The sequence below is a fragment of the Mandrillus leucophaeus genome, unplaced genomic scaffold (genome assembly GCF_000951045.1).
Source record: "Mandrillus leucophaeus isolate KB7577 unplaced genomic scaffold, Mleu.le_1.0 Scaffold464, whole genome shotgun sequence".
NCBI lineage: Eukaryota > Metazoa > Chordata > Mammalia > Primates > Cercopithecidae > Mandrillus > Mandrillus leucophaeus.
This window is the reverse complement of record NW_012104965.1, coordinates 2319482-2340144: the sequence shown is the minus strand read 5'-3', so window position 1 is coordinate 2340144 and position 20663 is coordinate 2319482. Positions and strand designations below refer to the sequence as shown.

The 20663-nt window shown below is 42.1% G+C and overlaps 1 protein-coding gene across 1 annotated transcript in view; it reads left to right on the top strand.

The window, feature by feature from the left end:
- The window catches only part of WLS (wntless Wnt ligand secretion mediator), a 108359-nt gene that overhangs the window by 48954 nt on the left and 38742 nt on the right, over positions 1-20663 (top strand). The window lies entirely within an intron of this gene.

Sequence of the window (20663 nt, the reverse complement as noted above, 5' to 3'; positions counted from 1 at the left end):
GCTGTTGAAATAGAAGCACTAGAGTCATTGACAGAAAGCCTCAAGATGGGTAGCTGTGCCTTGAGTGGTAAATCTAGGAGTTTCAGGGGTTGAAAAATTCCTGAGACTGAAGAAATATTGGTAAATGATGAAGGGTAGGGGAAAGCCAGAATAATGTCTCTCCTATTCTTACGTAATGAAAGCATTATATTTCGCCTTGATCCTTGTGCTGTACACTAGAACCCAGTGTTAAGTCTTGCTTGCTTATTTGTTTCATTATTACAAATGGCCACATGAAGCAGTAGAATTCTTTCTATAAGTGGCAAGTGATTTTTCTTTCCCCCCACTGAAAGCATTTCTGCGTAACAAGTTTCTACTTTAAAAAGTAATTAGAATGATATTACCAGTCAGTTTTCAAGTTAGATGGCTGAGTGTCCTGGGAGAAAGTTGACTAACTTTTGGCAAAGTAATTGTGCTTTTCCATTTGTCCATTGGTTATAGAATGTTAGGTAGACAAAGAGAAGACAACTGGAATAAAGGAACAATCTATTGACCATAAAAAATAAATTCTGTGAATTTCATCCTTCTATAAATTCATCCATCACATTATCTAGAATGGTGATGGGTGAATTTGTAGAAGGATGAGAGTCAAAGAATCCTTCTGGGAACTAATTTTTGGCCTTCAACAAGAATTGTGATATTTAATTCTGTGTTTTCTGATGCTTCTGAGGAAAGGTCCATAAAGAGAGCTTAATGGGGCAGAGGATTCCATATATCATAAAAACTGTCCCTGCTATGATAGAACAGGCCATTGGAAGTATGATATTCACATGACTGTATTTCTATGCTTCAGCAGATAGTCCTTATTAATAAAATATGTGGAAGCAACTGCTAAGAAGAAATCTATAACTCTACTCTCCAACCCCTACTACTCCTCCCACCAAAAAGAGGTCTTCTTTAATTTATGACCATATCTTCTTTAATTTATGACCATGTTAGAGCCTGTGTTAAAACTATCTAACATTTTTGCTGAGTGTGGTGGTTCACACCTCTAATCCTAGCACATTGGGAGGCCAAGGTGTGTGGATTACCTGAGGTCAGGAGTTCAAGAGCAGCCTGACCAATATGGTGAAACCCCATCTATACAAAAATTAGCCCACTGTGGTGGTGTGTGCCTGTAATCCCAGCTACTTGGGAGGCTGAGGCAGGAGAATCACTTGAATCTGGAAGGTGGAGGTTTCAGCAAGCCAAGATTGCACCACTGCACTCCAGCCTGGGCAACAGAGCAACTCTGTCTCCAAAAAAAAAAAAAAAAAAAAAAAAAAAAAAAAAAAAAAAAAGAAAAAAACCTCTCTAACATTTCTAATTAGATAGTTTTTATTGTTGGCTAGTGTCACCAAAATTCAAAATTTTAAAGTTACCTTTTAAATTTCTTTACCACAATTTGAGTCAATGCAAGCAGAAATAAAAACTTCAAATTCTCCCTTTGTTCTCCTCCTCCCTCCTTTCCCTCCAAAAAAGGTAAGTTGAAAAGCTCAAAATACAGCAAAAAGATCTCAGAGGCTTAAATGGAGTAGGGTTTGTAGTGTTAGGTAAATGGTAGGGAAGTTGTCAGTATTCAAGATGGGCTTACATGGCCAGTCCCCTTTACTCTTATTGAATTGTGTGCCCCTTCAAATCAAGACTAGAATCTGGAATTTACCAGTATGAATCAGTTTTACTTACTGATTTGGGATAGAAAGCAACTAAAATCTTGGGAGAAAACTATATTTTCTTTACCCCAGGATAGAGAAGATTAGGGACATGATGTTTGTTTGCTCATGAATTATTTCTCCCTTTGAGGAAATCTTCAGGCACATCTTGACAGCTCTTCCTTTGGAATTAACCATTGTGAGCATGTTTATATTGGCAGGAGCGTGGGAATCTTTGGCTTTGTTTTATTTGGGTGTGATTATTGGTAAGCACATTACGTGGACAACGTCATTATAAGGCTTCTCCATAAGCATCACTATAGAGCTCTATCTGGCTTGGTGGGTTTTGTTAAGCATTTGCAAATGAAAAATTCCAATTCAGAAACAGAGTAGGACTCCTCCAAAACCTTTCCAAGATTTTAAAGTTAGTATTTATAGTTTGGTATATCTAGTTACATACGCTTCCTTCCAGTCATCTATTGGTTTCTGGTCAATTTAACATCGGTGAGTAGATTGTGTTAGATTAGTCTCTAGTCTTAACAAAACACTCTTCTATGGTGTTGAATAATTTACAGAAATCGTTACTAAACATCAGCTGTTTTATTTTAGCTTGAAGTGCTAGAAGGAATACTAGAGGGCTGCTGGTCTAATAATCATCAACCAAGCAGTTTAGACTGGAGTGTGAGGGCTAAGAGAACCCCTTGATTATATAAAATTCCGGTCGTATTTGCTTATATGCATTTTTGAAGTAAGAGTGTGTGTGGTTCTTGTCAGGTTTGCAAATGGGTGGTTGACCCAAGTTAAAGCACTAAATCCTTTAATTTGGCAGCAGGAGAAAGCTTGAACTCTGTGGTACTTGCCCACAGTGGCACAGGTGGCTGGAGCCAGGGCAGGATCTCCTCATTGTACCTCAGTGGTATAGATAGGTAGATGGCACCTAACAACACGTGCACCACCCCATACAGGTGAGTCAGTCTTCTACCGAACAGCGGACTCTAATATCCTTGCACAGAAGTTGCACTGGTCGTTCTAAAATGATATATTTTCAATTTTTTAAAATCTCCCAGTCAGTATTTCAGGGAATGAAGTGCAGTCTAGAATCTAGACTAGGTCCTGTTTATAGTGCCACAGCTGCAGATCACCCATGTGTCTCATTTCCTGCTCTGAGTTTAGAATATAAATGAGGAGATTCTCTTTGCATCCATACAAGTATATCCTGATTACTAAAATAAAAACCTGGTGACATCATTGACTAATGTGAAGAGCAGAGAAGCCAGAAGCAGCAGATCCCATAATGGTGCCCCCAACGTATAGAAGTTATTTTTGTGTTTTCACCTCCTCTTCTAACTTTGGATCTTGTCAGTATTTAAATGCCAGCTGGTCATAACATAGCTAATGTGAGGTTCTTTTATGGGGAATTCACACCTTTGTCTTGGTTAACTTAAAAAACTGAAGTGAAGATTATTTTCTGGATTATATTTTTCTAAGCAAAAGGAAGTTAAATGAGAGCAAGGCAGAATTCTGCTTGCAAAAGTGCTAGGGACTCTACATTGGAAAAAACCCTTTTCCCCAACCCTACCTATTGTCTACACACTGACACTAGAAACAGTTCCAGCTCCCCTTTTGCTTTAGTGAGTTATTAGTAATGGTGTTAGTAGAAAGATGGTAGTAATTCTTTATAGGAAGAAGAGGTTCTGGCTTTTTCTGCTCTACGTTGTTTCCTAAAATAATTGTATAGTGAATCTATTTCTCTTGTGTTGGGGTGATCAGACCCAACATCAGGTCGTGGGGGTGACAAAGTCCGGTAGAGTCAAAGGATTGAGAAAAAAGACAGTTTGAGAGAGAAAATTGGGACACCAGAGGGCCATCGCTAGTGTACGGAGGCTGTGAAGGCCCCCAGCTCTGGGAGCCCACGCTATTTATTTGTAATCCAACAAAGAAACAGGTGGTGAAAATGTGGAGGTCAAAAGACCAGGCACATGATCTACAGCTGTGATGGTTTAGCATTTATATGGAACATGTTCTGCTACTTGAGATAATGGGAATAGGAGCCTAGGAGCCTAGGAGGGCTAGAAGTAAGGAGCCAGCAAGTCTAGACACATTCCTGAGGACATTATGCAAGCCCTGCCTCAGTTCCCTCCCAACACTCAGCTTTTTCCCAACATCTTGCTTTGCCCATTATTCATATTTTGACTAGAAAGAAAAGCCCAGGCTTGACCTAACAAGCAAGATTATGCCTTCATTAAAGGTAAGGCTTGGGAAATTACAAATATTTCAGTTTAGTATCTTAAAAGAAGTTGCTGTCACGTGGAAAAGAGTTCTAATACCTGTAGTTGTTTGCTGATGAAAAGGTTACCTCTGCCAGTAGTGAGCAGCCTGTTACTGGTAGTGGTCAAGCAGAAGATGGTTGGTGAGGATCATAAGGATGACCACAGTGATAGCTGGCACAGGGCAGTGCTTTCTTTGCGAAGTACTATCGCACTAGAGATGCTGTTGCTTGTCTTTGTTGCCAGTCATTTGCCTCAGCCTGAACTTGGCCTTAACTCCCCCCTCCCTCAGCATGTTCCACCAACTCTACTGAATGGGCAGCTGGCCACATGATCAGTCCCCAAGCCATAGCTGATCAGACTAGCAGTGGGCCCTTGGCCAAAGGGGAAGCAATCAAATTCTCTTATAAGAAATTGCATTTCAGTAATTCGAGGTCTACCTTTATTAGCACTTAAACTGAAAAGCCAGGAGAGCCACCTGGGCAGTCATCATTCTACACGTGCACAGAGAAGCTGTGATTGTTGACTGGCAGAGTGGGAAGACCAGATGCAAAGAGGAAAACGGAGATGAAGACTATTGGTGTAATTACAGTAGACTACAAGAGTTGACTTTCCTCCTGACAACTTTCTATTCCTGGTTTCAGACCCTCCAGCTTGTTAGCATTTTCTGCCCTTGATTTTCCTAAAGCACTCCTCTATTCTTCCAGCTGATTTCTGGTTAAGTTAGTGGGGGTGAAGTCCTGTTACTTGCAAACAAATGTTCGCTGATTAAGACAACGTTTATTTCATCGGATCATCTGAACAATTCTATCTGGCAGAGTGAGGACACTGAGGATGAGAGAGTTTACATGATTTGCCAGTCTCCCAGCTGGGAAGTCGAGAGGCTATTAGCGTACGTGATGTTAGGACTCCAATGCCTTGAACCCACCATGAGTCTATTGATGGTGCTACGGAGTGTTTCCTGTTTTGAACTGGAAATTATACTAGATGATCCCTAAGCTCCCATCTACTCTAACTCTCTGAAGTTGAGAGTCCATGACTCAAGATTCTCTGGCTTTATAAAAAATCTCATTGGTATCCCTTTGGTTTTGTAAATAGATGACTTCAGAGATCCTCAAGTGAAAACCATTCTAGAAGATAGTGTTCAGTCAAGACAGATGCTCTTGTTAGAGGGTGAGCTTAGTGTTGAAATGAGTGAATTTTCTTTTATTTTGTTACATGCGACCTTGTGTTCATTTCTACTCCTTAGGTAGGCAGACAGGGTTGGTGTACTGGAAGTGTATTTTTAGTCTGACATTAAAAAATGTATCATAGACACCAACACAGGAAGCAGTTTTTAGGTGAGTCAGTGTATAAATAACCTCAAAGAGTTTCATGATGGGATGGTAGATCTTTCAGTTTAGCAGTTCAGCATCTGAAAACCCTTTCCCAATTTCATTCATTCATTCAATAGGCACTTTTGGGACTTGTACTACATGCTAGCATCTTGCTCAGGATTTAAGATACAAAGATAAATCCTTATTCTTCATAATACAATTTCAGAAACCATCATAACCCTCTTTTGTTTAGTTTTCTCTATCCTGCAAGACTGAATTCTTTTTTTTTTTTTTGAAACGGCATCTCAGTCTGTTGCTTAGGCTGGAGTGCAGTGGCGTAATCTTGGCTCACTGCTGCAACCTCCGCCTCCTGGGTTCAAGCAATTCTACTGTCTCAGCCTCCTGAATAGCTGGGATTACAGGCACGTTCCACCACGCCCTGCTAATTTTTGTGTTTTTAGTAGAGATGGGGGTTTCACCATGTTGGTCAGGCTGGTCTCAAACTCCTGACCTCGTGATCCGCCCACCTCGGCCTCCCAAAGTCCCAAGTACTGGGATTACAGACATAAGCCACAGCACTTGGCCTAAGACTGAATTCTTTAAAGGCAGGGACAGTGTGTTGTTCATTGTTATGTCCTTATACTTAGCACAATTCTAGGCACAGTAAATATTCCATGTGTACTCAAAATAATTAGGATCTCACAGACTAATTCATGGAGAGAGAATTAAAAAATTACACCACTGTGTTCAGTGCACTAAGTACCCAAAGGAGTCCATAAACATAGAAGGGGAAATGATTAACTCATGGAAAGGGAAATGTTTTGATTGAGTCAAAGGTGGGGTTTTAAAGATATTGGAATCTGTGATCACCTACACTGTGAAGGCAAATAAATAGTCCAAGGGCAGTCTTATTTTTTTCTGGAAAGTAAAAGAGCTTGGAGAGACAACTCCAGCACTGGGTTAAGTACTTTCAAGCCAAAGTGTTTGGGCTGAATCATAAATTATGAGTGTTTGGCCTGCTGCTTATAAATTATGCGACCCTTGGCAAGGAAGTTTTTCAAACTTCCTTGTACTTCATTTTCCTCACTTATAAAATAGAGATAATACTAGTACTACCTTTATAGGGTTGTTGTAAGGATTAAACTAGAATAGTACATGTGAGGCCTTTACATAGTAAGTGCTGGATACATATAGTAAATGCTTAATATAAGTGCGTAGTTGGCTGGGCGCAGTGACTCACACCTGTAATCCCAGCACTTTGGGAGGCCTAGGTGGGCAGATGGCTTGAGCCCAGGAGTTCGAGACCAGCCTGGGCAACATGGTGAAACCCTGTCTCTACAAAAAATACAAAAATTTTCAGGGTGTGGTGGTGTGCCCCTGTAGTCCCAGCTACTTGGGAGGCTGAGGTAGGAGGACTGCTTGGGCCCAGTAGGTTGTACCACTGCACTCCTGCCTGGGTGAAATTCTGTCTCTAAATAAATAAGAGTGAGTAGTTATTATTCTTGGACTTGAATAGAAAGGAGGAATTGTGTTCCAAAGAGGACATAGAAGCCCAGAAACATAGGTGTCAGGGCTGAGTGTTCAGAACAAGGACCCAGTGGATGTTAGCCACAGGCCTTTCATTACTTCGGACAGTGGTTATTAACTTCAGGTCAAGGACTTTAACCTTGGGAGACATATATGCATAGACCCCGTTTGCACATTTAGTATTCTTATTTCAATGGAAGCCCTGAAGCTCACCCATGGAATTCAGAGGTTTATGAATCCCAATGAGGGTACACCTCATGAGTACCAAAATGCATGCTGATCAGCACTGAAGCAATTGGAGACAGTCCTAAAATAGAAGATGTGGGAAATTCTTAGCATCCTTAGGAGAATGTGCCCACAGACATGATCTAATTATATTTGACTGTAAACATAGCAACATGTAAATTATTTTGAAATGGAAGAATATTAAGATGGGAGCAGAGGTGTATGGGAGACAACCTCTTGGAGCAGAAGAGTGGTAAGGGAAGATCAGACGAGTTAGCAATGGGAACGTTCTTTTGGATGAAGGTAACTCAGCAAAGGCATTAGATATAGAGAAGGAAACGTTGATTATGCATCTCCTATGCAGGCTCAATGCTAGATGTTCAAGGTTAAATCTTTACTGTTCTCTGTGAGGCTATTACTGGAGAACAAGTTTTAAATTTAAACAAGTATGAAATTATGGAAGTTAAGTGACTTCTCCAAAGTGATTTGTAGGTGAGAAAGTGAGGACTAAGACCATATTTTTCTACCATGAAATGCTCTGAAATAACATGTGTGCAAAGGACAGTAAGCCCATTTGTTGGGCTGTAGAAAAGTGTCCATAGTAGAGAAAAAAGATGAGCTGCTGAAAGACAGAGGGGCTGGTAGGTGAGTTGCCTTGATGACCAGCTAAGAAATTTGGAGTTTGATCCTTAAGAAAAGGAATTGAAAATAATGTCTCTAGTGCTGAAATAAAATGTGGAATTCAGGATTTGAGACTTGCAGCTTGTCCTTTGAATTATACAGCGGCTGAAAATCATATTTCTTTTTTTCCCATCTGGACTTCTCACTTGGTGGTTTTCCCAACGGGAGGGCATCTGTGAACCTTTTAATGGGAGACGTTGTCAAGCTGGGTTAGGGCTGTGCTCACAGGGCCGGCTTCGGAGGCAGGTAAAATCTGACTCCCTTTTGCTTTTTAGCTACAGACACAGCCATTGCTGCCACCACCAGCTGAGTGACTCGGAATCTAGGGGTTGCCAGTAATTGTGGGTTTAAGTCACAGAGGAAAAAGATAAGAGGAGAGCCAGGCTGGTTTTTCCACAATTAAATGTTGCCTCTCAGGCTTCTCTGTTGGCAGGAATCCAAGAGGTCAGGCACCACCAGCCATATTATTTTTGTCCCTGGCTGCCTGCTCTCATTTGTACCCCTCCTCATTCATGGGAATGAAGAAAAGGTGGGTTGGAAATAAAAAGGCTTGTTCTAGCCTACTTTTTCCTTTACGAAACTTGTCAGAAACAAAGCTTTCCTGTGAAACAGACGGGATCTCTTCTAGTAGCTGGCTTTTCCTGCAAGCGCTGTCTCTTCTTCTCTTTCTGCTGGCAGCACAAACGTATTTTTGGGGTTAGGGGTGTTACCATTGTTGAAATCTACTTTTCTCCTTGTACAGTTATGCTGATATGTGGTGTTGTTTCTCAAGCATTGCCCTGTAGTCTGGTTCTGTGGTATTTTTGTATTTGTTAATTGTTTAACTCTTCCATTAGTCAAACTCAAGTTGTGATCCCTTGTCACTCAAACTCCATTATAAGTGCCCCAAGGACAGGAATGGTTTTATAGTTCTTTGTTTTGGCCTCAGTGCCTTAACTATAGAAGGCAGCAAATGGCTGGAGGTGTTTTAGATTTCTACATTCATGAAATATTAGAACTAGAAAGGATCTTAGTAAGCCTATGATCCAGCTGTATTATTTTATGAAATAATACATTATGTAAAGTGACTTACTGAAATCATATGGCTAAATAGTGGCCTTTTTAGAGCAAGAAGTCCTAACCCATGACTGAGAGACATAATGGGAAAGTACTTGAGCTGCCAAGTCAGGCAAACCTGGGTTCTTATTTTGCCTCCCTCTCACATTGGTAGCATGACCATGGGCCTCGGTTTCCTCACTTTGAAATTGCCTGTGATGGTTTCTATCTGGCTGGCATCTGCATGGGTGAAAATGTCTACACATAGTAGGCAGTAAAAAATATGAGCTTTTAGGAAACATTGTTTTATTTCTTTTAAAAATACTTCATTTATAAGAAAACACATTTCTGAGATCTTTTCAGCATCAGAAAATGGTGCCCGATTGCTCTTGGTGAGAAGAACGTTGGAGGGTGAATAGGCCAGCAGGGCTCTTTGATGGAGATTCAGCCTAGAATGGGCTAGAAATAGAAATTAGCCCCGCTCACGGGACATAAGGTTCGTGGATGTAACGCCTTTCCTTTTCCCAGTTGTCCCTCTATAAAGGGAGTTTGGGTTGATTTACTCAACAGTTAGTAACGGAGCCCCTATCTCACTCACACTCAGAAGAGGATGTGGAGTAGCAGAGGAGGTTGCCAGGCCAACAGGCCCAACTTGATTCCTGCATGATAGGAACATCAATGGTCATAAACCGTTTGATGAGATAGGACAAGCCCAGGGCTGAGGACGGAGACAGCATTCAGGGGCAGGTGTGTGGAGTGATGCATGTAGAGACCAATGCAACAGTGCTAGCATGACCCGAAAGGAAAGAGCGATGATTTTAAGAGAAAGGCTGAGGGCGAAGGCTGGAGAGGAAGAGCAGAAAGGGAGTCCAGCTTAGCACTCTTCTGTTGTGGGTGGCTTTTATTGAGGGAGGAGCAGCAGAGATCTTTCGCGGCTCCACCAAAGGTCATGGTTTTCCATTATACTTCCTTCTCTCTCACACGCATATGCTTCATCCACCTTCTTTATAGTATTTTGAATCTGTCTATTATCTGGAACCCTGGGTGGCAGTAGAATATTGTCCCATTGTCTCCTGGAGCCCAACTCGGGGAATGTCCTGGCTGATTGATCAAGGGAAGGACCTTATCTTCAAATAGAACCCCAAAGCCCAGTGCAATAATTCCCCACATAAGCCGTATGAAACAAATACACCGTGTGAATAACACTGGCCTGACTCCAGCAATAACACAGCTGTTGAAACAGCTTAGTCACCAGGGCAATGGAGGTATGCGGTGAGGGAATGTTGGGGTGCCGTGATCTGACATTTAGCTGGCTGGCAGCAGCGCTGAGCGCCAACACGGAGCTGTGGGAGAGCTGCAGAGAGAATCTGCTACCCGTCCACAGGCATTATTCCCTTGTTTCTTTTGAAGCCCAACCATAATCCCCTCCCTAGGCAAGGCAGACTGAGGAGGAAAACGGAAAACATTTTAGGACTGAGGGGAGGGAAAGAAATGGTTTGCTTCTTTTAGACACCTGGTTTCTGCCCCTTAATGATGCATGTTTATTTCCTGGATAACTTTTTTTTTAAATGCCTCAGGCTAGGCAGAGTATAATTTAGATATGGTGAAGGGGAAAAGAAACTCATTTATTTATCTTGCCTAGAAAAACGTCGTGACTCTTCTTAGCTTACTTGTGTCCAGGGGATGTACGAAGAAGTCAGCAGGGAAAGTCCTGGCCCTGCTGCCTGATATTGCCTGAATCTCTGTAGCGGTTCATCTGCCAGAGCTCTTGTCTGAAGGACTCTGGGTAGATCTGGGCAAAATACTTAGCTGGTTTCGTCAGGACTTGGGGAGGAGTAATAAACTGCCATGGAGCGACCCCATCCCTCTTCCAGCTCTTTGAAGAACTGACCTGTGTGTTTTCTCTTTATCCTGGACTCCCTCTGCACTGTTTGTTTTGGAAGTTGTTAAGTTAAATTAGCCATCCCATTCCTTTCCTGGTTACTGTATGAGAATGCAGCTGTCAGTCTGTGAACCCTGCCATCATCTATTTTTAGACACAGTGTGAATGAAGCTCTCTTCTCTAATTGCATTCAGAGAGAGAGAGAGAGAGAGAGAGAGAGAGAGAGAGACACGCAGGTAGATTTTCACAACGATCAAATCAGCTATTCTAAATGCTGTGTGTACCGACAGTGTCCTGGAGAGAAAGCAAAGAAACCCACTGTGTGTTTTCCTCCCTTGGCTGTCAGGTTTGTTTTCTCTCCACATTGATGTTGATTATGGTCAAATAGGAAAGTGCTGTTGCCACATTTGCTTTCCAGTGTTTTAACACTTGCCGGCTTGGATGGTTCTGAGTTCTCTAGCTTTGTTAGCAAAAGATTGGTTCATCATTGGGTTCAGATTCCTCGGTAAACAAATTCCTTAGAAAATATCCTTCCAGCAGTATTTTCTACAAGGTTAAATCGTCGTAAGCACACTGAGAACTGTGTTAGCAGTGGGCCTCAGTTTCCTTAGGATGTCTTTCTGTCCACCTGCCCCTGCATCCCAGTCTGTCTTCGACACAGCTGCCAGAATCTCCTTCTTTGCTTTAACATCCTCTAATCAAAATGCTGCAGCACTCAGGCCAAGCTTCTTCCCTTTGTCATCAGACGCTTCCTGTACCCTAGCCTTCCCTTTTCCTTGCACTCCCTCTCACATTCCCTGCCATATTGAATTAGTTGCTTTCCCTGACTGCACCCTGCTATTTTGTGCTTCTGTGACTTTTCATACATGTGGCTTCCTCTGCCTGTAATGCCTTCTCCTATCTCGCTGCCTAGTGAACTCCTGTTCTGTAATTCATTGGTAAACATCACCTCTTCTCAATAGGGTGAGCCAGGAGATTGTGTCTTCTGTGCTACATTTCTTGACCTTCGACTCAGAACTCTTGATCTTTTGTGCTGACTGTATACTTCATATATACTTCTAATGCAGTACAAACTACATGAAATTATACTTATTTATGTGTATACTTGCCTTCCCCACTTTACTATAAATAATTTGAGGGCAATGGCTTTGCCTTATATGCCTTTTTATCCCTACTCTTTTTTTAATAGAAGAAGTTTAATTGTTTCACTCTTTATAGACATATATAAACATGCATTTTTATGTTGATATACATGTATATAGTTCCAAATCCTATTTCTATATAAGATTTGTATTTATTTATATATAGGATTTGGAACTTCTCTATTTTTTTTTTAATTATACTTTAAGCTCTGGAATACATGTGCAGAACTTGCAGGTTTGTTGCATAGGTATACACGTGCCATGGTGGTTTGCTGTACCCATCAACCTGTCATCTACATTAGGCATTTCTCCTAATACTATTCCTCCCTAGCCCCCCACCCCTCAACAGGCCCTAGTGTGTGATGTTCCCCTCCCTGTGTCCATGTGTTCTCATTGTTCAGCTCCCATTTATGAGTGAGAACATGCAGTGTTTGGTTTTCTGTTCTTGTGTTAGTTTGCTGAGAATGATGGTTTCCAGCTTCATCCATGTCCCTGCAAAGGACACGAACTCATCCTTTTTTGTGGCTGCATAGTATTCCATGGTGTATATGTGCCACATTTTCTTTATCCAGTCTATCATTGATGGGCATTTGAGTTGGTTCCAATTCTTTGCTATTGTGAATAGTGCCACAATAAACATACGTGTGCATGTGTCTTTATAGTAGAATGATTTATAATCCTTTGGGTATATACCCAGTAATGAGATTGCTGGTTCAAATGGTATTTCTGGTTCTAGATCCTTGAGGAATTGTCACACTGTCTTCACAATGGTTGAACTAATTTACACTCCTACCAACAGTGTAAAACCACTCCTATTTCTCCACATCCTCTCCAGCATCTGTTGTCTCCTGACTTTCCAATGATTGCCATTCTAACTGGTGTAAGATGGTATCTCGTTGTGGTTTTGATTTGCATTTCTCTGATGACCAGTGATGATGAACTTTTTTTCACATGCTTCTTGGCCGCATTAGAGTCTTCTTTTGAGAAGTATCTGTTCATATCCTTCACCCACTTTTTGATAGGGTTGTTTGTTTTTTTCTTGTAAATTTAAATTCCTTGTAGATTCTGGATATTAGCCCTTTGTCAGACGGATAGACTGCAAAAATTTTCTCCCATTCTGTAGGTTGCCTGTTTACTCTGATGATAGTTTCTTTTGCTGTGCAGAAGCTGTTTAGTTTAATTAGATCCCATTTGTCAATTTTGGCTTTTGTTGCCATTGCTTTTGGTGTTTTAGTCATGAAGTCTTTGCCCATGCCTATGTCCTGAATGGTATTGCCTAGGTTGTCTTCTAGGGTTTTTATGGGTTTAGACTTTACAGCCAGTCTTGTGCGAGGAAACCAGTAGGTGCTCAGAAATGTTTGGTGGAAGCAAAAATAGAGTTGGATGATCCATCTAGCACCAGGGATTTCAGGGGTATTTGTGTAGGGGGTCTGTGGGGAGCAGGAGTAAAAAGGCAGGTGATGGGGAAAGAAAGTGTGAATGTCACCAAAATAGAGCAAACCACTAGTTTGTTGGTAGAGTGACAGGAAATTTAGGTTTGTAAGAGTTATTTGGAGAAAGAAGGGTGACAATCATTAATTTGGTAAATATTTAATGAATATCTATTGTGCAAAGACATGAGTGCTAAAAACTGTGAACAAGACTGAGGCAGTCCCTGGCTTTTAGGAATCCAGCCTAAGTAGGAGATGGGTAGGGAGAGAGATGGGGATAAGTAGTCAGGAGAAGCACCATGGAGAATAAGTGTCATATTGCTGGGTGAACAGGGTGCTGTGGGGAGCAAGAGGAGGGGTGCTATATTGAGTTTGGGTGAGTAAAAGAAGGCAAGGGTAAATCTGGGGGGAATTCCAGAAGATGAGTAGGAGTCTGGCACAAGTGGGGATGCAAAGCACTGTCTGCGGCCCAGATAAAGAAGCCTTTTGTAATTCACCCTCTCAAAGGGGGCATCTCTTTAAAATTTGGTGTGGTTTTGGGGACCCTGAGTACAGCAGGTGTAGATAACCGTGAGTAACAGCCTTGAAATAGCAGCCAGCGGCCAGGCACGGTGGTTCACGCCTGTAATCCCAACACTTTGGGAGGCTGAGGCGGGTGGATCACCTGAGGTTGGGAGTTCAAGACCAGCCTGACCAACATGGAGAAACCCCGTCTCTACTAAAAATACAAAAAATTTAGAAAGGCATGGTGGCCCATGCTTGTAATCCCAGCTACTCAGGAGGCTGAGGCAGGAGAATCACTTGAACCCAGGAGGCAGAGGCTGCAGTGAGCGGAGATCGCGCCATTGCCCTCCAGCCTGGGCAACAAGAGCGAAACTCCGTCTCAAAAAATAAATAAATAAATAAATAAATAAATAAATAAATAAATAAATAAAATAGCCAGCACTGACTGAGTGCTTACTATATGCCAGGCCCGTGCTGAGTGCTTAGCACACATGATCTCATTTACTCCTCACAGTCATAGGAGAAGGGCATTACGATGACCATTATCCTCATCTTACAGATAGAGACATTTAGTGACTCCCAACATTGCACAGGCACCAGATAGCTAAGGTGGGCTGTGATCCCAGGCTGTCTGTCTCCAAAGCTGAGCTCTTACTCATCTTCCAAGGCTGGAGGGAAGAGGGGCTGTATAGGAAGTGGCCAACCTACGTAGAAGGGGTAGTGAACATTCATAGAACTAGAACCTAGGCTGGTATATAACATCTTAACCAATGATGCCATTTAAGGAGTTTTGACATCATACTGAAGACAATATAAAGGCGTTGAAAGTGTTTTAGAAATCATTTCTCTAGCAAGAAGTGTGAAAAATAGGAACAGGGCAGGTGTTTTAGTCATGGAGGCTGGAGATAATGGCCTGAACAAGCAGAGTATCAGTGAGGAGAGAGAGGAGGCTAAATCTGAAAGACATCTAGTAGAGTTGACCACATTTGGTGGTTTGGATTTCTAACCCATGAAAGAGGAGGAGAGACTGGTAAAAAGTGACCATGCAAATTCAAATCTCAAGAGGGAAATCAGGACTGGAGAGCGTGACGTGCATCCCAGGAGCAGATGAAATCCTCAGGGTGAATGTGTTGAGTTAGATGAGGAAAGAGCTACTCTCCGACCTGGTGAACAACAATAGATAATGGTTTTTTTCTGTATTCTGTGGTACTTCAGATTCATTTATTAAAAAAAAATGGATGTCTCCACTTACTTTTTCAGTGATATAGCCTTTACGCACTAGTAGCCTTGGCTGCAATCAGGGTAAGTGGATGTTTTCTAACTCCATGTCACTTTGAAGAGAACCTAATGTGAGCACCGTTCTCCCTTGTCCTCATCATGTTCCATAGACAGATATGTGACTTCAACCAGAGGATAATGCATCGGAATACAGCAAGGAACCAGTTTTGCAATGCTTAGAAATACGTTTTCTTACATGTGGAAGATAATTCTCTGCAATTCAAATGCTTGGTTTGATGATGAAAGACAAGAGAAGCAATGTGATCTAAACTGTTAGGCTGGTTTGCAAAATAATTGTACTCATTCATTTTTATAACCACTCACACCCAGGCCTGTAGGGCATCTTAAGAAAACAGCTAGGGCCAAATTTATAATTAGCTGAGTCCATTTTTGCCAGACCTAACCATGTATAGGACAGGGTTGGTTTTGTTATTTCCTTAATTGAAAGCGTCAAGAAAAATTCAAGCCAGGTCAGAGAGTTTTTTATTGGGGAAGGAATGCTGGCATAAATAACCCCAGATTATATGTCTGCCAGAGGCTGGGAGGAGATTCATCTCTGTGGCCTCTTTCTGAGGTTACCCAAACAAACTCTGGTGACTGGCAGCTCCCCTATGTAATGTGGGAATGCACAAGAGCTTTGAAACCTCTTTAATTTTTTTTCCCAGGGCAAAGGCCCAGGAAAGTCAAAGTGTCTCTAGGAACCTTAAAAGCTTTTGACAACCATAAAATCATTCTTGATTTCCTCTAATATATCTTGTCCTCTCCTTTTCCCCCTTTTATTCCAGTTAATAGGTCAACAATATAACCCAGCCACCCTGGGACAAGATGGAGAGGGAACTGGTATTGGCCAGCAGCCTTAGGGAGTAGTTCCCACTGTCTTCATACTGCAAAGGTGAAAACTGAGACTTATTTAAGGTTGTTCAGGTGGGAAGTCATAAAAGGAGAATTCAAAATCATATCCATTTGGTGCCCAATTTATACACTTTGTACTATCCTGGCTGGCAAATACCTGTTTCAGATATAGAAGGTGTAGAGCATAGGTGAGAAGCATAATGATGTCTTCCTCAATTAAGGTTCTAGTGGCCTTTCATTGCTTCTCTTTCTCCCTACATTCCCACCCCAGGGACCATTCTTACATTAAGCAGCTGCCCTAGATTTCTTGGGGATACTAGACCTCTTTCCTAGCAATTTCCAGCGCCTCCCACCATTTCTGGCTTATAGAAGGGACTTGCTTTCCTCTCTGACTTTCCACTTCCCTGCAGGAAAACTGATTGGTTTTGCTTTTCTCAAGCAGGGCAGGGCAGTATCACTGGTATAGAGAGACTTTGTAAGGATACAATTAGTTGATGCTTCCCAATATGGAAAGGCATGGATCTTTCCGTCTCTAGCCACACTTTGCAGTCTAGGTCTGCTCCTATGGAACCCTGGAGCATAGGGGAGACTGCCCCCATAACAGGATGGAAATAGTAAGTATAACAAATGACAGTGCCTTTCCACGCTTCCCTTCCTCCTCTGAATGAATTCTCCACCCAGCCAAAATATGTCTCCAAAGCTATTTGAGAAATGTGAAGCTTGGCTAGCCCATAGGACCTATGGGCTTCTATACCAAAGCTGCTCATATAGTATAGGTATGGAAAACCATGGATTTCAAATCTGTAAATGCCCTATGCTGATACCTTACAACTGTACCCCCATGAAACTGGTATAACCAGTGTCCTTGTTTTATAGGGAAGGTTCTCCAGTGCCAAATGTTGCTTAGCCTTCCTGCCATTCTCCCAGGGAGTTCAAATTGGATTCTTCGCTTTCATTATCTCGGGAGGGGGGAGGGGAAGTATTGCCCACGCAGTATCCCAGGAGTCATGAAACCAGTGTTTTATTAAATGCAACATCGTCATTAATGCTGAACTTTATTTCCAAGTCCATTGGAGGCAGAAGAGAAAACAATTCAGGTAACCAGCTTTGCAGTTTTACTGTATTCCTCTGTCTAGTACTTTCCTGTTTCTGGGTTTTGTGATCTAGGTTTGGATTAGGGATTCATAGTGGGAAGCTCCATGTTCCTGAAACCTGGTAATTATTTTGAATTAAGGAGAAGTATAAGAGTTTCACTTCTCTAATAAAATGTCAACAACATACCTTACCCTTCATGCTTTCTGCTCTGTCTTAAGCATTTTTCATGCAGTAACTAGTGTAATAATCATGAAATTCTAGGCATTAAGTCCTATGCTAACAGGTAAGGAACCAGGTCTGCTAAGATTGACCTGTGCTACCTCATGTGTGCTATCTGTCTGGGGGTGGGGAGTGATATCACCATCTAGTAAAGGTCACTTGAACGGGCCATTCTCCCTGTGGTTTCTATTTTTTATGTACATCATAAAAGATGGCAGAATGCTATGAGACTACAGGCTATGAAGCTGTAGGGTCCTGAATCTGGTATTTCTAGGGTAGGGCTTTCTGAGTTTTGGCATCTTCACCTCATAAACAGGAATAACACCTCTGCTTCATATTGCACAGGAAGTAAGGAGATGATAACGTGAGGAGATGGCAGAACATGCTATAATTTTAACAACCAATAACAGATGGCTTTAGAAAGCTTAGATTAGTGAATTCCAGACATTCTTATGAGCCATACTTGCAGCCTCCCAGGAACACTCCCTGTTTCTCTCCTGTAGAAAGCTGGAAAGGTGTTTAGTTTGTGTTGAGTGGCTCTTTGACCAAGTATGCTTGTTAGTTTCTTTTGAATTCTAGTATATTTGTTTGTTTTCACCAACAAAGGTAGTAGAGTGCAGTGGGACCCTCATGTGATCCAGACTGAAGCTCTGCTGTATACTAGCCATATATTCTTGGGCAATTTATATAACATCTTCCTCCCAGGATGGATGTGAGGCCTGAAGAAGGCTGGTGCATGTTAGTCTCTGATGAAGGAGAGCTGTTGCTCTTATTAAAGACTTAACATATTCATATTGTGTGACTGCTTTGAGGGGCTTCTTTTATCACAAGTTAGCCAATTTTCTTTAAGCAATACAAAAAAAAAGTAATTTTATTTTAAGGCAATTTCGATGACTTTATACAAGTTCCTTAAGATCTGAGGACACCACTTTACTCATTAATTAAAAGAAAATATTCATGTCCACTTCGTGGAATTGTTGAGAACATTAAATGAGGTAATTTAAAGCACAGAAACCACAGGAGCTTAATATGGAGTAATTGTACATTAAAATACTGTGTGCAATTTTCGTTTTAAACCGCATATTTTAAAACAGTTTTTCCTTTGAGGATCCTCAACAGATTAGAATAACTTTTGAAGCTGGGACCAGGCAAGGAAGCAATCCTATCTAGCCTTGTCTCTCTGAGGCACCTGCTCTGAACCAGGCCCACCCCAAACATTTGTCTGGCTCGGGGAAACAGTATGAATGAAGACATGCCTATCATGTTTCTAAATATTTAGAAGTGATAAATCAGGCCAGCAAACTGTTAAACCAAGTATGTTGCATCCTCTGATGATGAGTTACCTGCATAATGAACCGGATGGCCAGGTTTGAATTGAGGATTCATGGATGACTTGGAATTCTGTGCCAAAATATGACTGGCCAGGAAGCGTGGGCCCCTACACCCCTTTTCTCCCCACCTCTGGCTCCATCCCATAAAGAGAGGGGCCTTGCATGCTTGTACATGGACACCCTAATCTCCAAGTTCAAGCTCTGTTCATATCTTCCAACAAATAGCAGCCTTTTCACTCCCACCCGCCCGACCATCCAAGAAAGAGTACACAAGTGATTGTCTAGTTCTTCTTGGGAAGCCAGACCTGGAAAGAGGCCACACAGACCTTGGAAGTAAGATAAGAATTCAGAGCTGTCTAGGCAGAATGTTCTGGGGTCTGACATCTCGGAGCATGGTCTAGAAGTGAGGGAGTCTGTAGACTCTGGGTATACATATCCCCTTCACTTGGGAGTTTCTTGTCTATAAACAAGGGAACAGTTGACAGAGTGGGACCCCTTAAAAATATGGGGCCCAAACTTCAAAGACCCCTCTTGCCTGTGTCTAAGGCCAGTGTTGCTCTGAACCCTGCGGCTCCAAGGAGAACAACCTGTGAGTTATTTGTAACCTCTGTGTGAGCTGATGACATTTTTTACAGCTTTTCATGTTTATACTCTTGTGTTTCTCCAAGCACCCTTTTCAATACAGCTGAAAGTCCCAATTCCTACTTCCAGTGTTAGAAGTATGATGTACTTTATTGGCTAAGATTTGACCCCATGGGAGCTCTGACAGATTCTTTCTGTTGACCACTGAGGCTACTAAGTGGGGAGAAGTTGTAGCCAGCTTGGTCCCTGACCAAGGGGAGATACCAACTCTGAGCATGGTTTCTGCCAACCTGGGAGTGGCACAGTTGTTTCTACAGACCCTTGCCCTTCTCTACCTCCAGCCCTGGGTTTATGCATTCCCTTGGTGTCCTCAAGTCCAAAGTCTCTCCTTGGATTATGCAGAGATGGGAAGATGTGGGGGAACTGAGGTCCAGCCGTTTTGTGTGCAGACTTCGACCTGTCACCTCATTGTCAGTGCCATGCTTTGTTCTGCCTTGTGCAACCCCTGGTGCTTTCAAATTCTGAGTGGCTTCAGGTTCCTGCAGACATATTGGCTCACTTTTCTAGAATATCCCCTCTATAGGAGTGTAGGCTGTGGCTGCCAGGAAACTCTATTTCATGTATTTTTTATCTTTTTAAAAAATTTTGAGGCCAGGCACAATGGCTCACGCCTATAATCCCAACACTTTGGGAGGCTGAGGCAGGTGGATCACCTGAGGTCAGGAGTTCAAGACCAGCCTGACCAACATGGAGAAACCCTGACTCTGCTAAAAATACAAAATTAGACAGGCATAGCGGTGCACGCCTGTTATCCCAGCTACTGGGGAGACTGAGTCAGGAGGATTGCTTGAACCTGGGAGGCAGAGGTTGCGGTGAGCCGAGATCATGCCATTGCACTCCAGCCTGGGTAACAAGAGCAAAACTCTGTCTTTAAAAAAAAAAAAAAATTGAAATCTCTAGTCTGCTCATGTGTCTACAGTTAGTTTTTTCCCCTTGTGATATAATATCTTTTGCTTTTCTTTTTACTGTCTTTGTCTTTATTTTGTGGAATTTCAGGAGGAAAACACAGTGGCCAATTCACCATGTTTAACTGAGGATAAAAATAGGAATAATGGAATAGTGGGTATTGATGTTCATCGAGGGTTTCCTCTATATCAGAACGGCCTCAAATTCCTTCTTCCATAGATCATCTCTTCCTTTTCCTAGATTTCTTCTGAGAACCAGGGATCTGCCATGCTGCCATGTCAGCTTTAAGCCACTGTAGACCAGTGGATAGAAAAGCCCTGCTTTTCAGAGGGCAGTTATTCCTATCTGTTTCCCTTGTGACTTGTATGTGTTCAGGTTTAGTAAACTTTTATTAAGCACCTACTGCATACTAGGCAGCATGCAGTGCTTTCACTAACTTGACTCAATCCTTGTTGCAGCCCTGGAGGAGGTGGGTATTACTTAGATGAGCAAACTCACGTGCTTGGATACTGAGACTTCTTCAAGGCTCAATAGTCAGAGCCTAAAATTGTGCCCATTTTCATAACCCTAGTGGTGGATGGATCTCCAGTCATTTTGGAAATGTGATTTGTGCTTTTTTTTTTTTTCCTCATTAAGACTTCTCTGGAGGAGTAGAGTGGGG